At 39.7% G+C, this 17,682-nt stretch overlaps 1 long non-coding RNA gene across 1 annotated transcript in view; it reads right to left on the reverse strand.

Annotated features, from left to right (window-relative positions):
• Positions 1 to 10,676, reverse strand: part of LOC122995524 — a 28,587-nt gene extending 17,911 nt beyond the window's left edge. The window contains exons 1-2 of the long non-coding RNA XR_006406804.1: positions 10,460 to 10,676; positions 9,182 to 9,349 (exon numbers count right to left, since the gene is read on the reverse strand). This is a non-coding gene — a long non-coding RNA (uncharacterized LOC122995524). The remainder of the gene's footprint in view (positions 1 to 9,181; positions 9,350 to 10,459) is intronic.
• Between the last annotated feature and the right edge of the window lie 7,006 nt (positions 10,677 to 17,682).

Consider the following 17,682-nt stretch of genomic DNA (forward strand, 5'->3'; position numbering starts at 1 on the left):
GTTTTAATATGCTTTTAATATTACTGAGGAACAGATTTTATGAGTTGCAATGTTAATTAAGATAAACATTTTGAAACATTTTGAACAGTATTGATTTGTGGATCTTCTGTTCATCTCCTTGTGTGCTCTTTTGTTTCAGTGTCCAGTTTTGGATAATAAACACACTAGTGGATATTGCTGGAAGACTGCTTTGTTTGTCATACATATTGATATATTAAAAACAGATGTGGATCCTGTTTATTTCTCACAAATATTCCAATCTCATCGTGACCCAAAGGTTAAATGTGACCATTCTTCTTTGAGGTTTTCAGTTTGAGTCAGTTAATTCAGGAGGCTGTGATCACTGTATTTTGATAACCCAGACAACTTTGGTTGAGCACTGGAACATGAGGACAAGCTCAGGCCTAAGTGCTAAAATTGCTCCTCCGCTTCCTTCAACAACCACAGTTGTTGAGTAGCTGAAACATACACACAGCTTTGGCTTAAAGCAGATAGACTCTATGAGCTCAGTGCACAGCTCAAATCCCCGCTGATCTGGTTAAATGACGCTGTTCTCTCAAGTTATCCAAATGAATGGCTGAGGCAAAAAATTCAGACGTTTCTTCTCTTGCTGCAACTCAAGCGCATCACAGTAAATCAATCTTTTGCCCTCGCAAATCTTTCAACTTGAGCTCTTATTTAAAGGAACCATTTTTTATAGGAAGAAAAAGAAATGGACGTGAGGAGGGAATCAGCTTTATACACATGCATATTTGTTTCAGTCTCTCCTCCATTTGTAACATAAGGGTAATTTTGAGTGGTAGCCAGATTACCCCCCTCTCTTTAATTGCTTCCATATTTCTCAGCCTGAATGAGGTAATACCATTTATTTGGCAAAAGACAGAGTGGGGGTAGGGGGGCAGCAAAGCCATTATGTGTGATTAGCACTGTTTGCAGCACTGATTTGATTTGTGAATTGTCTGATTGGTGAGTGGGAAAAGAGTAATTTTTTTTTCGACTTAAGAATACCCAACTGGAAACTATGTGCCACCATCAATCATCAATAATCTGCTACTGAAAGTGAAACAGGTGCTGAAATATTTAGGGCTCCACCAATTTTGAAAGGCCAAATCAGTAAAGACAAATATTGGCTGATATTTGTGCTGATGTTCAGCAGCTTCTATTTTCTTGTGAAACTGTTCATCTATTCATTATTTCCACCCTATAATTAAGTTCCTTCAAAGGAAGAACAATAGAGATACACTATTCAGACCTTGTGGTACTTAAAAAAAGAATAGTTACATTATTACTGTAGGATAATTCCAATTTAGTACAACATGGATCCTGTTTATGTCCTGTTATGATAATAATGTGCCCAACAAGTAATTGCTGGGAGCACAACATGACTACTACAAAATCAGTAGTGGTCAGATTATGAGACAGGTTGTAAGTAGACTAATAGTTTAGCCAGATTATTTAAACCAATTTATTTGGAGCTAAAACCAAAAGTGAGTGCAGCCACAGTGTCAGTAATAATCTCTCATTGCACAGGAAAACTGTGTGCAAACACAACTATAGTAAGTATCGTAGGTTAAAGTCAGACCTGGCATCCCTACATTTTGGCGATCATTTTTTTTAGTACAGTGTTTTTATATTTTTTATTACAAGTAGAACTCAAGGCGAAAACTATGAAGATAAGACCAAAGATGTAATGAACTGGAATTAATCTTTAAGAAAGTAGCAGCAAACATTTTATTGAACACTGAAAAGAATATTACAAAAGAAAACGTATTCACATGTATGTAATACTCCTAAAGGTTTTTTCTGACCGTAATAACAAGTTCTTTAAACACTTTAACCACCAGGGAAAAGTCACTGTGAGACAAAACAAGCTACATTTGGCCTTCTTCTTTTACTTTCTTGTCAAATAGTTGTGAGTGGAGCTCTGAGGAGCAATGATGGTGCAGATCCTTTCACTGTGCTGTCTCTGACCCAGAGACCTCCGCCACAGGCTGCAGGTCCACTATATCATACCTGCAGCCTGACGCCAGCCTGATTTACTGGCCTCTATTAGAGCTGGAATGGACTCAACCCTCGAATGGGTTGTTAAATCTACACGCTGATGTTGCCACGGGGGGAGCAGTCACTGCTGCTACACTCAGTCTCACTTCCTCCACTCTCAGATTTGTCCTGCTTCTCCCTACTAACCTACTTCATCCAACTCCCCTCTACCACCAAATGAGCAATCACTGCATGGTCGTATGATCTTGTATCGATAAATACTTCCGGAAAGGCGCTCTTTAAAATGTATACAAATACAGTCTCTTCACGACTGTTTGTGTGGGCCAGTTCACAGCTGGTAAAGTCCATCTCGGGTGCTCCAATGACAACTCCACAGCTAAAAATACAAGTGTGAACACATTCAAGATGCACTGAGAATTCAATAACACAACACACATTTGGAGCTGGTCATGCATGTATAGAGTATTTCCTGGCCACATTAGACGCAAGTTTGTGAGAGGAAATATGCTGGCAAAAACATTCATAATCAGAAACGTATCTTATCAACAGCTCACAACAGTGGATGAAGGAGATGGAGCAACAGTGGACTTTTACAAGTAGGACTCCATGACTAAACTAACTTACAACAAGTTTTTCTGGTGGAAGACAACATGGAAGCCAATTTATGGCTTTAAATCAAGAAACACTGGAGAGGTGATGTCTGTGTTTCGATCAGAAGTAGTCGCTGGGCTGTGACTGCGAACTGTTACTGACACGATGTTAATACTGCTCAGCCATGTGCTGATTAGCTCGCTCTTATCTCAGAATAAGTTCACACGCAGGCTATCCTTCACACACTGCAGTAAGATGCTCTGCAACTGTAAATAAAAGTCTGTTACAGGACAAAATACACGCAATAAAAAAAATCAAAGCTGCAGACTGTTTTAGAGAAAAAAAATCAACATTTCGGGAAATACGCTTATTTATTTATTGCCAAGAGTTAGATGAGAAGAATGATACCACTCTCATAATTCCTTTGTACAGAGCTAAGCTAGCCTTCCCCCTCTGTTTCCAGTCTTTGTGCTAAGTACAGCCAGCTGCTGGTAGTAGCTTCACATTCAGCGTACACGCATGAGAATGGCATTAATCGTCTCATCTAACTCTCTGCAAGATAGTGAAAAAGTGTATTTCCCAAAGTGTCAAAGTAAATCTGTGAGCTGGCTGCTTACCAAATACACCCTGTGTTCTTAGAATTACAATTACAATGCCCAATTACAGCCTTATTAAACTGAAACAATTGTAGTATGTATGTAAGTGAGGCGAGATTAATCTTTATTTGAAGAGGAATAGCTGGAGGGCCATTACAAGGAGCAAGTAGGTGTGAAGGGTTAAAGCAATTAGCGCACATATCTGTCACATCCTCAGGAGCAGATTTCAGATGTTCTGCCAGTGGAACCCCTCACTCCTCATTTCTCCATGTTTCTCCTGCTGCCCCTTTCATGGCCCTGCTGTGGACTGCACATTTCCAACTCTTTCTAAATAGTCAAGTCCTAATATTTACTTCTCACTTTCAAGCCCAGGCAGAGCGGGAGCAGGGCGCAGTCTGACGGTGGGAGAGAACGGAGGTGGCAGGAACTGATGCCCTCATTAATTCTGTAGAGGGAAACAAACATTTGTCCTTTCAGGGCCTTGTGTGACTTTGTGGAGGGGCGCAGTTGTAGACTGACAGCAGCAGTCTTGTTTGTCGGGTTCATGTTTGTATTATGAAGCTGTGTGTGTGTGTGTGTGTGTGCATTCATGAGTGTGTGTGAGTGACCCGAGTTTGCCTGTTAACCTACAAAAGAACTCATGCAGCTAATTTTGAGACAACAGCGGAGTTTGTATTGTTTTGGTGTGAAATATATGGTGCACTGTACTGTGTACATGTCAATAAAAGTAAAGGTAGAAATCACATACAGGGTGTGAGTCACTGTAAAAAATCCATTGTAACATTTAGTCTTGTATTGTCCTTCCTTGTTTTTTTTACATCTCTTTCTGCTGATATTTAGAAAGTGTGACCCACATGGAACTGTTTTTTTGTTTTGACACTAGAATGACAATAACGTTGAATAGATCTGAGTTTCCACAACCAGCCAACTGGTGTGGTGCAGCAATGGAATCGTATTTAATGTTTATCCTACGGCGAGTAAATGATTAAGGAAGCTTTTTTTTTCTCTCTTTCGGCGCCAAGGTTTCACGAACAAAGACAATACGACAACCATCTGCTGTGTTGAATGGTTCAGAGATATCTGATCAACGCTGTCTCAAGTCGCTCAGTAGAGGTGTGTACATGTGATTGTCCAGCTTGTCATAAATGGCGCACAGTTTTGTCATGAGTTGTGTTTATTATTACAGTTTTTCCCTCCCTCTCCTAATCAGACCGTTTAACTTTGGCAAATTGAGATGAGGACGTATGACAGATTGTTTCTCCTTGCTGGCTGTTCCTTCTTCCCTCCCTCTTTCTCTCTCTCCTCTGTGGTGGAACCAGACTTTTGCCTAGAGGGTTTGATCACACTGCATTCCTACACGAATGTGTTCCCTGAAGAATTTGCATCACAATCTTCGTTCCACAGCGCACCACAATTCACAGCTGTGCTGGGTCAGCAGCCATCGAACTATAAAGGAAGGACTCTCTGTATCTCTCTCTGTCTGTCGAGTCCGTCAAGTCGAGTCAATTTTATTTATACAGCGCCAAATCACAACAGAAGTGTCCGTCTCTCTGTCTGTACTTTGTGTATCTCCACAACAGTTCATCCAAAAGAACTTCACACTTTGCGGGTGTATTGCTTAAGACCCAAGGAAGTGCAGTATCGAATTTGGTGCAATTTGGACAGGCAACACGTTTAATATGAATAAACTTTGAATAAACAAGCGACCAACAAGCCCCTCAGCTCACGGGGCGGGGGCTTCAGGGATCTGCAACTGCATGTCGATGAGCACAGCCGAAGATCAGAGCTGTACAGTGAGTCAGAGAAAAGTACTTTCACATGGCGTGCTTGGATACGCAACGCATTTAATATTAATTAACTGTGAATAAACAAGCAAACAGCGAGCCGCTTAGCTCTGTGTCTAAGCGTGGAGTATACAGCGAAAACCTGTTTGGACACGCGACATGTTTAATATTAATAAACTCTGAATAAACAAGCAAACAGCGAGCCGCTCAGCTCTGTGTCTGAGCGCGGACTATGCTGTCCAGGAGTAAGGGAAGAGCGGGGTGTTGAAGTGGTGACCGTCCTCCGCTGCTGGAATGGAGCATTTCTCTGAATCTGGAGATGAATTTGGATTAGTGTGAGTGGATATTCTGGCTAAACGACGTATGTAATAGTCAAATAACAAAAAAAAACTACTGAAGATGTTGAGTTGTTTTCACCAAAAAATATTTATGTTTCTGATTTTTTGTAGTCCATAATAATAAAACCATGAGCATGAGCACAGCTGGCGATCAGAGCTGTACAGCGAGTCAAAGAAGTTTTTTCACATGGCGTGCTCTAAGAAGAGAAAAGTAGCAAAAACAGAGCTTTTAATCAAGAATGGACAGACTCTTAGGGTACTTTGCCATGGGCAGTTCAAAACCAGTATGTCTCATATAAGCACAAATCTTTTGATCAAATATACTCACTCAAACAATCCTAACTGAAGCCACAGAAAATAAATGATCTAAGAGCCCAATATGATTGATCCACTTTATTTTAGGATGCACATTTTTTCAAAAACTCTGTTATGTATTTAATTTTTAAATGCAGACCTAGTTGAAATGAGAAAAGATTCACTGGTGCAGTACTTAACATCTGTTAGTTTCTTTCATGTTGTTGGTGTATATATTCATTCAACGTCAACACACATCAATATTTTTCTAAGTGTTGAAGCATCCATACCAGAGGCCAACCAATCAGCCTTTTCTGAACAGTCATGTTTTGAACAGGCACTGCACTAGTGATCATAAATTTCAATGGCAGACACTTGGCTTGTCGCAAAACATCTTTGATGACAACTTTTCATGTCATGACAAACACATTGGAACCAGAAACTCTATTTGCCAAAAGAAGCCATATCTAAAATTATTCCAGCGACTAGAGGCTCTTTTTTACAAAACATATATCAGGTAAATACACTTCTAACATTTCACATGAAGACAAATTAACCTGAGTATGTAAAAATTACTTTCTTTTCATGAGTAAACTGATGTGGCAGTGTACCAAATGACTTCTTTCAGGATTTGGGTGCTAAGCAAAAACTTTTTAAACTATGGAAAATGCCATAGAAAGGGAAAGAATGCAACTTCCCACAATCAAGTTCAATGAGTTATGTGCAAAAATACTATTTTTGTTATAAAAAAAAATCAAGCTTAAAGTTTTCAGAAATTATGTCTTTGTTGAAAGCTTAATGAGCGTAAAGCTTTCGACATCAAATCAAAACGTGTTACTAATTATTTATTTTTATGGGATTATTCCTTCCTTTCTTTTCAGTTGCACCAATTTTAAATTAAATGAGATTTATCCTAATCTCCCCATCATCAGTCTTCTTGTCATGTACTTCTATCCAGTGTCAAGGCAGAACACCCCTCACTCCTTAAGTACGTTTGACAGAAAGGACACAGAACACTTCACAGTGATGGACGGCCTCCTCAGCACAGAGGCCCTCACACTTCTCTTCAGCCTGCCAACTGGGGATTAGCACTACCGCCTCGGCTGCTGGCCCCAAATCCCCTCCCCAAATGCTCTGCTAACCTCGACGGTTCCCCATCACTGTCCTACAACCATCAACCCTTCTTCTCCCCCTCTCCGACCCCACATCGGCCTCCAGCATTCCTCGCTGCGTCACATGGCCCTTCAGCTCGGCCTGTGCTGCCCTGGAACGAAAGATTCGAGTACCAGCGCAGTGCCAACATTCCAGCCTGGCGGGCGTTTTGTTGGAGGGATTTCCTGTGGGCTTTCATGCCAGCGTGGTACAATTATTGCTGCTAAACAATCACTGGCTGTGACAGGTGGACACAGGGCCAGGAGCGTCGCACCAATCATCTGTCTGGCTTGAGGCTACCACTTTGAGTTGCGTGCTCATTGGGAGGCCAACTATATTTGCATACAATTTTTATTTGAGTTTGGTTAACATTTTATTTTTGTTAGTGAGTAAGGACAAAACAAACCTTACAAAACAGAACAAAGGTCAGGAGAAGCGGATGCCAGGTAACAGGCTATCATGGAGAATGGAAAGGAGGAATCTTGCCCTTGGGGGGCCTTTAAGAACGTTCTCTTTTTCAACAGAGGTCATTTCTTCTTATCAGTTTGACTGTCTAAAGTTGTGCTGCACTTCGACCACACAAGGGCCATATTAGCTTTAAATTAGATCATGTTTAGCACAGATTAAATCAGCCCAGCTCCTCAACAAGGTGCAGCTGTGTGTCCGGCTCTATTTTGGCTGGGGTACTTGAGGAGGCTTTGATGAGAACTGTGGAATGAATCTCTGAATCACTCATCCTTGCAATATTTCACAGATATGCCTTTGGTCTATCACAATGACTTAGCCAGACTTTTATTCGGTGTATTTATATTCTTAACCTTGGCAGCAGTTTGGGTGTGTGTTGACGTGAGAGGTGTTTCAAAGAATGGAAATAAGTTTGTATTTTGCATGTGTACTCTGATTTCTCTCTGTCACACACACATGTGCACACACTTTCAATCTGCTGGTTTCTATTGAGGTGAAGGTCAGAGCGCAGATGCCACTTAAACAGCTTTAATAGAGGCTGATTAACAGAGGACAAACGGAGGACTGGAGATCATTTGAGCTGCCTGAAAATGGGCTAGAAATCCTGCTCTCCATTCATGCATACTGTCTCAGCTCTCCACTATGTCGTTCTTCTCAATCTCAACATGAAGTCAGAAAAGTTTTAATTCATTCTGAATTATCCTCCTCTGCTCTTTCAGCTGTTGCTGTGTCAGTACGCATTTGTTACAATTTGTAAAATTAGATTTAAACATCTGCGCCCAAAAGCTTGGCAAAGGAAATCACTCTCCCTTAACTGCAAGTCAGTGATTTCTGCCGAAGGTAAATAGATTCCGAGAAGGAGAAGGTCGGAAATCTTCCATGGGCCGTAATTCTGTAAAGTGCCAAGACCTCAATTGCTCTCAGATTTGCCCTTTTCTCTGCCAAACAAGACCAGGGTTACTGAAGCACTTTAATTGTGGCAGCGCAGGGACAAGAGAAACCAATTATTTGCAACGACACTTTTAGTCCCGAGCTGAACTGTTGGTCGGGGAGTGTAGCGGAAGAAATTATCTGGTTGCGTCCCTGCCAGTCAGAGGAAAAGAGATGTTTTGGCCTTGAAGCTGAGAGGGGTATATAAGATGGTCCCCACATGAAAGACCCTGCCAGGCTTTTTGCTTTAATCACTGACTGGGTGGATCTATTTCATGTCTGCACTTTGGAGTCTCAAGCGGCATCTTTGTTTGTTTGTTTTTTGCTTTTGTTTTGATAGATGATAGTCCGTTCACTTACTTGCGGCTGTTTTCGGTTCTGCTCTTCACATCTGACGTGGCGGACGTGTTCATATGGGAAAGTTGAAACTGGAGACAGGCAGAACGACAGACCTGGAGACCATCTCTCAATTTTCTGTTATTGGAGTGGCACTGATCCTTTTAATGGCTATATCAGGTAATAAAGAAATTCCACACTAGCAGGGCTGCAGTTGTTTACATTTAGATGTTGGTCTAACAGTGAGCCATAGCTCCTCTGCCAGAATCAATTACCACCTCCAGAGCTGCGGCTGCTGTTAATAAAAGCCCAATGAGTCAGAAAACACCTTGGTTCTACACAGAGTAACGTGCCGGGGAATCAAACTAGCGTACTTCCTCCTTCTCCACATGCCTGAGCAATGTGTCTGAGCAGCCATTGCCAGCACATATGATTTATGAGCACCTTCGCACCAATCTCCCCTGCCTGACCCCGTGCAGCCAAGAGGACAAGGTTACTTAACAAATCAAAGTCCTGATATGTTTAAGTGTAAAAACTTAACATTAATCTTTGTGTGTTTGAGGAGGATATGTGTTTTTACATTGGTGTTTTCTTTTTTAAACTCCTTTCTTCTCTCCACGTGTTGGCCTCTCAGAGTGTTTCTCTTGTGGCTCTTTGTGCTCTGCCTCAGTCTTTCTCTGAACGCTCTACTGACCTGGCATTTTCCTTGTTTCTCTCAGTACTGGGTTGCAGCAGCTGGACTGGCGGGACTGGCCTCTGACTTGCCTCCATGGGGCTGCAATCATTTCCTGTGCGCCCCTCTGCCTTTTCTCTTGCTGACAATGGCTCTAATCCCTCTGGCTGCACTCTGCCTGCTTGCTGCCTGCCAGCAGTGGGAAATTACTTTTAAAATGGAAATTATTACCTGATGAACATTATTTAAAAGGGTGTTTTCCTCTGCATTTATTTGACCAAGAATTCAATAAAAACCTTGCTAAATGGCAGGTGCTTTTGATCAAAGATCTGTAAAATTAAATATGATGCCGTAAAATGAGTAAGTAAATAAAATAAACAAGCTCCATTTAGATGCTATGGAAATGACTGCAGTCTAAATAGTACCACAATTAGTTTCGGTGTCCTGACTATAAAACATACAGAAGCTGACACAAAACAGGTGGAGTTAAATGCCCAATAGAGAATGACTTAAAAATATTATGACAAGCGATATACAGAAATAAGGTGAAACATAATGGAATACTTATAGTAAGTCTGTTGCTAATAATGTTACTACCATAGCTACTAATAATATGTGGAGGGGATTACTGTACTTTTTACTTCGCTAAAGTTATTTGTTTTAGTACAGCTATAGCTACTGTTTGCAAATTAGGATTTTACATATAAAAAAATATTATATTATAAATTATGATGCATCTTTTTAGATATCTAACAGTATATAATTGCCCAGCAGTTATTTTAAATTAACTTTTTAAACATTAAAATGCTGCTTACATGTTAATAAATCAGTAATAGTAATCCAAAAGTATTTTATGTGTAATAATATAAAACTGACAGGAACTATTCTGCTAAATAAAATTTACAATAATATTGTGTTGTTATCAGTTTAGCTTGTAACATCAGTTCCAAACAAGATAATAATAGTTGTATAAGTTGCTATAAAGTGGTAAGTAAAGGCGCCTGGAAAGTGCACGTGCTTGCCTGCAACCCTACGTTTTAACAAGCGCGCACTCCTCTGTCTCGCGCGCATCTATCTACCGTAATATCTCGTAGGCTGTATTATCTGTTTTTCACCGTTTTAGCTTCTATATATACAGTCTATGGTTTTAACCCGAAAACCCACATCGTATCTGTGGAGTAAAGCAGCAGTAGATGTTTTAATTATCAGTCCCGTCTAAAATGCAACATGCTATTAAAGATAATTCAGTTAGCCTTCTCATTTAATGCCATAACGGACGTCATTAGCTTGCTGACTTACCACAGATGCTATCTAGGCTGAGGCAGCAGAGTTTAGTAGAGAAAAAGAGTGTTATTTCTGGCTATACACGTTTAAGCTTCTTAAAATAGCCCAATAACGCACATGCTTCTCTCATTCAGCATAAAACACTGCTGGTTTGACAAAATACTTGAAACAGCTCAGCATGTGGACACGTACTTGCAGTTAGTCAGCCAAAAATGTGGCGATGCCGGGGCATGCGCAGAGCAAAACTAATCAGTGTGCACCTGGTGCAGCTGAAGGTAAGATGATTGGTCGATTGAAAAAAAATTGCTGTTTACAACGAATCATATTTTACATGCTTGAAACAGTTAAAATATTGTAAAATAAAAGTGCAACAAGCCTTTTTAAAAGTCATACTTTATTTTAAAAAATGTGAATATGGCAGCATAATTCCATGGACATATGGTCAACTCTTGATTATGAGCTGGTATCTGATCATTAAAAACTCATACAGCAGAAATAATCTATCTACAAGTACATGTATTCGGACAAACAACCACGGCAATTTATAATACAAGTTGTTGCCTTTGTGCCACTTTTACCCTATAATATTAAAACAAGAAACAAATTGAGATGTTATTACTGACAGTAATCTGAGCGCTAGTGTGGTTACTTGGTTCCCCACATGCTCATGGAAATAACTCCACACTTCTGGGAACATAAGACCTTGGTACATGCCAGCAGCTACACAGTAACAAATGCATATATGCAGAGAGGATGCTTGAATCACATCTGGATGTGGTATGTGTGTGTATGTGTGTCTTCGTGTGTGTGTGTGTGTGTGTGTGTGTGTGTGTGTGTGTGTGTGTGTTCGTTTGTATGTATGTGTGTGTGTGTGTGTGTGTGTGGGAGAGTGTGTCAGCCTATAGGACAAAGTATAGTAGAGCCGTGAGCATGTACACGTCTCTTCACTGTATTTATATCTAGTGTCTCTGTCTGTCTCTCTATATGCTCTCAGTGATCTGTCTGACAGGGCCTTTGGATGTGATAATGTAAGTGCTGTTGTGATGCCAGACTGCCCTGTTGAACCTCACTGCAACACTCACACTTTTGTCTTACTTTTTTTTTTTTCATCACCAATTACAGGTCAGCTTCACACATGGAATTTCTCCACATAACTGTAAAGCCACTTCTTAACTGGAGCATTCTCTAATCTGGCCTGAGATTGTAGGAAAAATGGAAAAATGGAAAAATGTAGGAAATGCAGGGAAAATTCCTTGTTTGCTGCGTAAAACTTTGATAGCAGCCATTTTGAATCTATTATTTTTGTAAAATGTTTGCACCACATTTTAAAGGAAGGCTGACTCTCTTTTAAAGCCCCTGAAAGAGTTGTCTTCAAAAAAAATCACTTTGTGTTAGAACATATAGAAAACACTGGGCATGTAGCATGGTTTTATGACCAACAATAAGAAACATACAGCATCTGTTGTTTTTAATAGAAAAATATAATGAAGGATTAGTGATTATCTGGGCAGATGGCTGTTTTGTCTGTAGGAGGTGCCAGCTAGGCTTTTTTAATTATTTTAAGTGACTTTATGTATTAAGTGTTAAATAAACATGATCCTGATCTGAATTACCTCATAATGATCCTTTCCTTGATGACAAATAATGTGATCATAATAAAACAACCACATGCCATTTACACTTTTTGGTGGATTTCTTGTAACTATAAGTTATTTTCATGATTTATTAATGTATCTTTTTTTGTTTAATCAGTTGATTGATGAAGTTAATAATTTCATACGTAAAATATCTAAAAAAAAAAAAAAAAAAAAAAAGAAAAGAAAAAAAAGAAAAAAGAAAATTCCCTTAGCTTCAAATAGCTTACTTTTGTCTGACCAACACAAAGTATTTCAATTATATATGATTTGAAACAGCAAACAAGCAAACAGCAAACAGCAAAAAAAAAATGAAATGAAGAAGACGGTAAATCCTCATGTATAAAAGCTCTAATCAGGGAATGTTAAGTATTTAACAGTCACTTTTTCAACCCCAACCCTTGCTTCCTGAAATTAATCCAATGCATTCATTTATTAGATTTTAAAGGTTTCATAATTAAATCCAGAACTCTTTGAAGTGATTATTAAACATTAAAATCACAGGATTGGATTTATATAAAACCATACAGCACACATACGACCGGGACAAAGAGGCTTTCTGTGAGTGACCTGTGATTTGCAGGCATGCTTTTTTCTCTGGCTCACTCAGTTTTAGTACAAACCTTAAGTGAATCAGACTCTGAAACTGCTGCTACTGATCGGTGGTTTCTGTTGGTGTGTTTCTCTGTAGTTGTGGGATAGGGTCAGCTGCCATCTTGGATTTTCTAATTGCACTTGAACGGAAAATGGCCTGAGTAATGAGAAGTAGATGTTGAGACACTCCATACTGACAGAAACCCGTTCAAAAAAATGTGTTTGTTTGCTTGAAAAATACAACAATGACAATTCGGCCATCAAGTGATATAAACATTATTAACAGCCTCTGATAGCGGCCACAGTGATATACAGAGTTTCAGTCATAGCTTTGATGTTTCTCGTACTGTCATAAACATTTATACTTCAATTAAAACCATATTTCATTTCTTACACATGCTGTTTATGAGTCATTATGCACTCAAGCCATGCAATCTTTTGTATCTCACCCTCTATTTGTAATGACAGCTAGACACAGCAGAGAAGATAGACGGATCAAATATTTACTCTCTCCATTGTTCTCTCCGTGGCCTCTCCTTTCTCACATACTGAGGTATCCAATAGATGTAAACAGATTCATCTGATGAATCATTAACAAATGGGATTTGGCAGTGCTTGAGGCTACTTTGCCTGCGTTTAGTGCTTTCTGTCATATTATCACTCAGAACGCTGTCCTTCTTAGATATGTTTCCATGAAACTGACATAGATTAAAATATTCTTGCAAAGTTTCTTTCACAACTGATTTGAAGATTTGACATCCAGAGGATCATTAAAGGATAGCGTGCAGTACTTAGCAGGAGAAGAAATGTTATCATAATTCATGCCGACAATTCAAATTCCTCTCAGGTTTTCAAAGTGCTTCCAAAAGGCGGAAATGCTAATTAGAAGGTTGTGGTATGTTGGCTACCAAATTATGCGGCTGATAAGGCCACACTTCTGGTATTCAGTTATAAACACTCATCTTTTATCTCCATAGCAATAGAAACAAACAAACCATTGCTTTAAATTATCTTGCAGACAGAGAAGTCACATTTTTCTGTAATCACATACTATCTCAGTCTTTCTCTCAGTCACTTTTCTACCTGCAAGGGATTATTTGATTTTCTACAGATGTGCAAAACATGAGAGAGATGAAACAACAGTGTCATTGTTAAGAATTTATAGCGAGTCAGAATACACAGCAGAGACTTGTTTTACAGCTTTAGTCAAATTTTAATTGCACGAAAAGTATTACATCCAGTAAATATGATTTATTTCTCTATATGACCTCTGAAATTAGGTGAACACAACATTAAATTAGGTGGATAATTTCCATGGACTTGATCAGTCAGTTGAATGTTGAATGTTGTTCCAAAATTTGAGCTTTCTGTATATACTTCTCTATATACACTTTCAGTATTCCATGACATTTTCTTCAATAAAAAAAGCATTAATATGAGTACAGCTGAAACAATTAGTTGATTAATCGATAAGCCAGGGCTTTTCAAAGTCTGAGACTGTGGGCCCCCCCCCCCCCCCCCCCTCAGACAAAGCTTGGAAAAAATATTAGCTTCTATGGTAGTGAAATCACTAGGGGTTTGGGACTTTTAGTCAAAAAAAAAAAAAAACAATTTTAAATGTGATGGGCATTTTTCACAATTTTCTGACATTATCTAGAACAAACCTAATGGATTACTCAAAATAATAATTTGTGGATTAATCAATAATGAAAATAATCTATAGTTGCATCCCTAAATATGAGTGCTTTCATATGACTGCTAAATAAATTATATTTGTATGGTGAACACAAGCACAACAATAAGGATAAAAATAATAATGATGATGATTAATGAAGGGAAAAATAAAATAAAAAAGTAATGTCCCTGTGGACTCATTGTTTGTCTTTGCGTGCCTGTGATCATTGAAATATCTTCAGTCTTTTATGACTATCACTCAGCTCTGCTTTAATAAGTTTACTCAGAGCTCTGCAAGCGGCCTAATAAATCTGTATGCTCTCACCCCAGTCTTCCCTTCACTCCACTAACAAAGAGTGCGGGGAGAAAGCAGCCACAGGGTATTTAGTTTCTCTTGAAACCCCAAACCGAAGCATTGATGAGGACCTGAGATGTAGCGCTCACTGGGGAACAAAGAGATTTTATTGGAGTCCGTCCCTGCAGGGAGTTTCTTGCCTTTACAGAGGCTGAGCTGCCTGAGCTGTCCCTTTTGCTCCCTGTTGTGGTGGGATTACAGGGTGAAGGCCCATCTGCCCTACTGGAGCAAGCTGTGGAGGTCAGGCCAACCCAGGCTGATGGCCCCTGCCCTCTGTGACATTCCCCTGCTGCGTGTATGAGGGGATTGGCCTTTTTCAAGCATACTGTCACTGTAAGATGCCTGCACGTACGAGTGTTATTCCCAGGCATGATGCAAACAGGCGAACTTGACAAGCTGAATCTTTTTTTAAAAATGATCATTTGAGAAGTTTTCATAGCTTATAAATGGTGATTCAACCTACAGTATATCCTGTGCATGAAACTTTTTACATTTTCTCTGTTGAACATGCCCGGGGAAAGTCCTGTGGTTCGCAGGAAGTGTTTTACTTTTCCAGTAACAGCTGCAACAGTGGTTTCTTTGTAATAAATACAAGAGGAAATGTGTCATTAGCATGAGCAGCAATAGCAATGACTGAAAAGACAAAGAAAAGAACACCACCTGCATAAAAAAGATCATTTAGTCACTTTTAGTGGGTGCAGATGAAACTATCTATAATAATAATAATATCATTTAGCCAGTCCGCAGAACCTCATCTGATAATACAGTTCCACTTAATTATTTAGCCTAACACAGATAAGGTTTGTTTTTCCATTTAAATTGTTTGCTTGTGTGGCTTTAAAACCTCCCTAATTTGCTTTCACTTCTGTGTTATAGCCTTCTCATGACTTCCCATCTGTTGTATGACTTGTCCCAGCAGAGAACTGTTGGTCCTTGTGCGTCAGAACACCCAGAACCGACATTCAGGAATGATTTGTTTAACTTGCTCTGATCAGAAGGGTCACATGCCGGCGATCCTTCACTCACCGAACAAAGATGCACTGAAACTGTAAGCATCTGCCACAAGACTAAACCCAGCAGGTGTTTAACTGCATCAGACAGAAAACGCAAACATTTCAATGGTTTCTAATCCTCTATTGTTCTCCATGCGTGTGTGTGTGTGCGTGTATTTTCCCCCTCCTGAACACAGTCCAAAGCTGCGCGCTTGCCAAACTGGCAAGTCGAAATCCACCCTTTCCAAGTTGGACCCAGTCTGTGTGCTTGTGTTCCCAAGCTACACCTCAGTGCCGCTATCTGTGCTGGACTAGATCACTCCAGTTTTTCATCTTCTTTCTTCCTCTCCTTTTATTTCTCTCTCTGTCTCTCTCTCTCTAATGTTCTATAAGGTGTGCTGAGAGTCTGGGAAAAACAGATGAGGAGGTCTTGCTGGTCAGGAGAGACCACTTGAATTTAGCTTACATAAACTGTTGGAGTTTTTATAAAGAGCTTTACTAGTCCCCAGTGAAGGAATATCACAGATGTTAGCAAACCAATATAGGCCTAAACTGAAATCATAAAATCCAACACAGTCATGTATGAATAAGTGGTTTCCCATCAAACATATGCTAGTTCCGCTTACTCACTTGGCTGACACTGCCCACCATGGTGGACATTCCCTGAATCTCCAAGTGCGCCTCTTCCCTGGAGCTGTTGAGACTTGATCCTCCAGGAAGGTGAGGCAGGAGGTCATCCTGCTGTGGTGGTGCGTTGTGTCGTGTGCTATCCAGTGTCTCTGTGGGGGAGCTGCTGCCGTCAGAGTGTTCAGATCCCCTGCCCGAACACAGATACAAGCACTCAGTGTTTTCGAAGCAAATTTACGAGTCCTAATTGTATGCTCCAAATGATGTGTCATAAATCACATGGCAGGGAGAATGTCGGTCCATGCATGATATAGAGGGAGCATATAAGGCTCTGAGAGGACTCCAGTCTGACTGGCATCACTTGCCTGTGAGCACTGGTCTATTTCTCTGTTTGTGTTTCAAAGCAATACTATATTATTATTTCATCTTGTTATTGCAATGCTGCCACAGTGTTGATGGAAAAATAGGTCGTTCTGTGAATTAAAAAGCTGTCTGAATACAAGCTGAAACTAGAGATCAAGAGAAAGGCATACTTCAAGAAAATGTGCAGAAATGTTTAATCTGCATCAAAATACGTACTGTCCCAATCATGGGACACACTGGATTTTTTAAATGCAAGTAATCACAGTAGTACAAGAAATTGACTGAGAATGTTCAAAATCTTATAAAAAGTAATATTGATAAAATTAATGTTAAGAAATCCTTTAAAATAATCCCTGGATGCACACCTGGATCTTGATCCACAGGAGAAAACATAATCAACCATGTAGCCCGTTACCTAACGTTCCACCAAATTTCATTGAATTTTACAGTAATTTTTGAGATACCCTGCTAAGTAAAGAAAAAAGCAGGACCAAAACTTTGGCAGAGCGGCAAAGTTTTTTTCTAAATCCCTAAATTGCATCCTCTAAAGGAATGTGTTCTATTAGGTTTGTGTGCATCATGGACAGGAGGTCTGCTCTGGTTAAAATTACATACAAATTTCTTGGAAACCATTTTTCTTCTAATTTGTCTGCTCTTAAGGAAGTCATAATTCGTATATCATATGCCTCCTGATATATTTTGCCCAAGGGGACAGTACATGTTACATAGTAAAAAATGCTGCTGTTATTTCTCATGTCAGTGCTGAATGTTGACTTTAGAAAGAGCAAAATGATTCACATAGTAAAAAATCTTTCAGAAAAGACAAGGCTGACTTCTCCTGACTGCCGTGGCAACCACCTAATATCCTGAAGGAACGGTGCCACTTCATCAAACTGTGGTATTTCCTCTCTGGTTCATCAAAGTCAGAAGCCTGCCATTTTTGTTTTCTTTCGGCTGCCCTCTCTTTTCTTACCAATCACAAAGTGTTTACATTGTTCC

Source organism: Thunnus albacares, chromosome 13 (assembly GCF_914725855.1).
Source record: "Thunnus albacares chromosome 13, fThuAlb1.1, whole genome shotgun sequence".
Classification (NCBI taxonomy): domain Eukaryota; kingdom Metazoa; phylum Chordata; class Actinopteri; order Scombriformes; family Scombridae; genus Thunnus; species Thunnus albacares.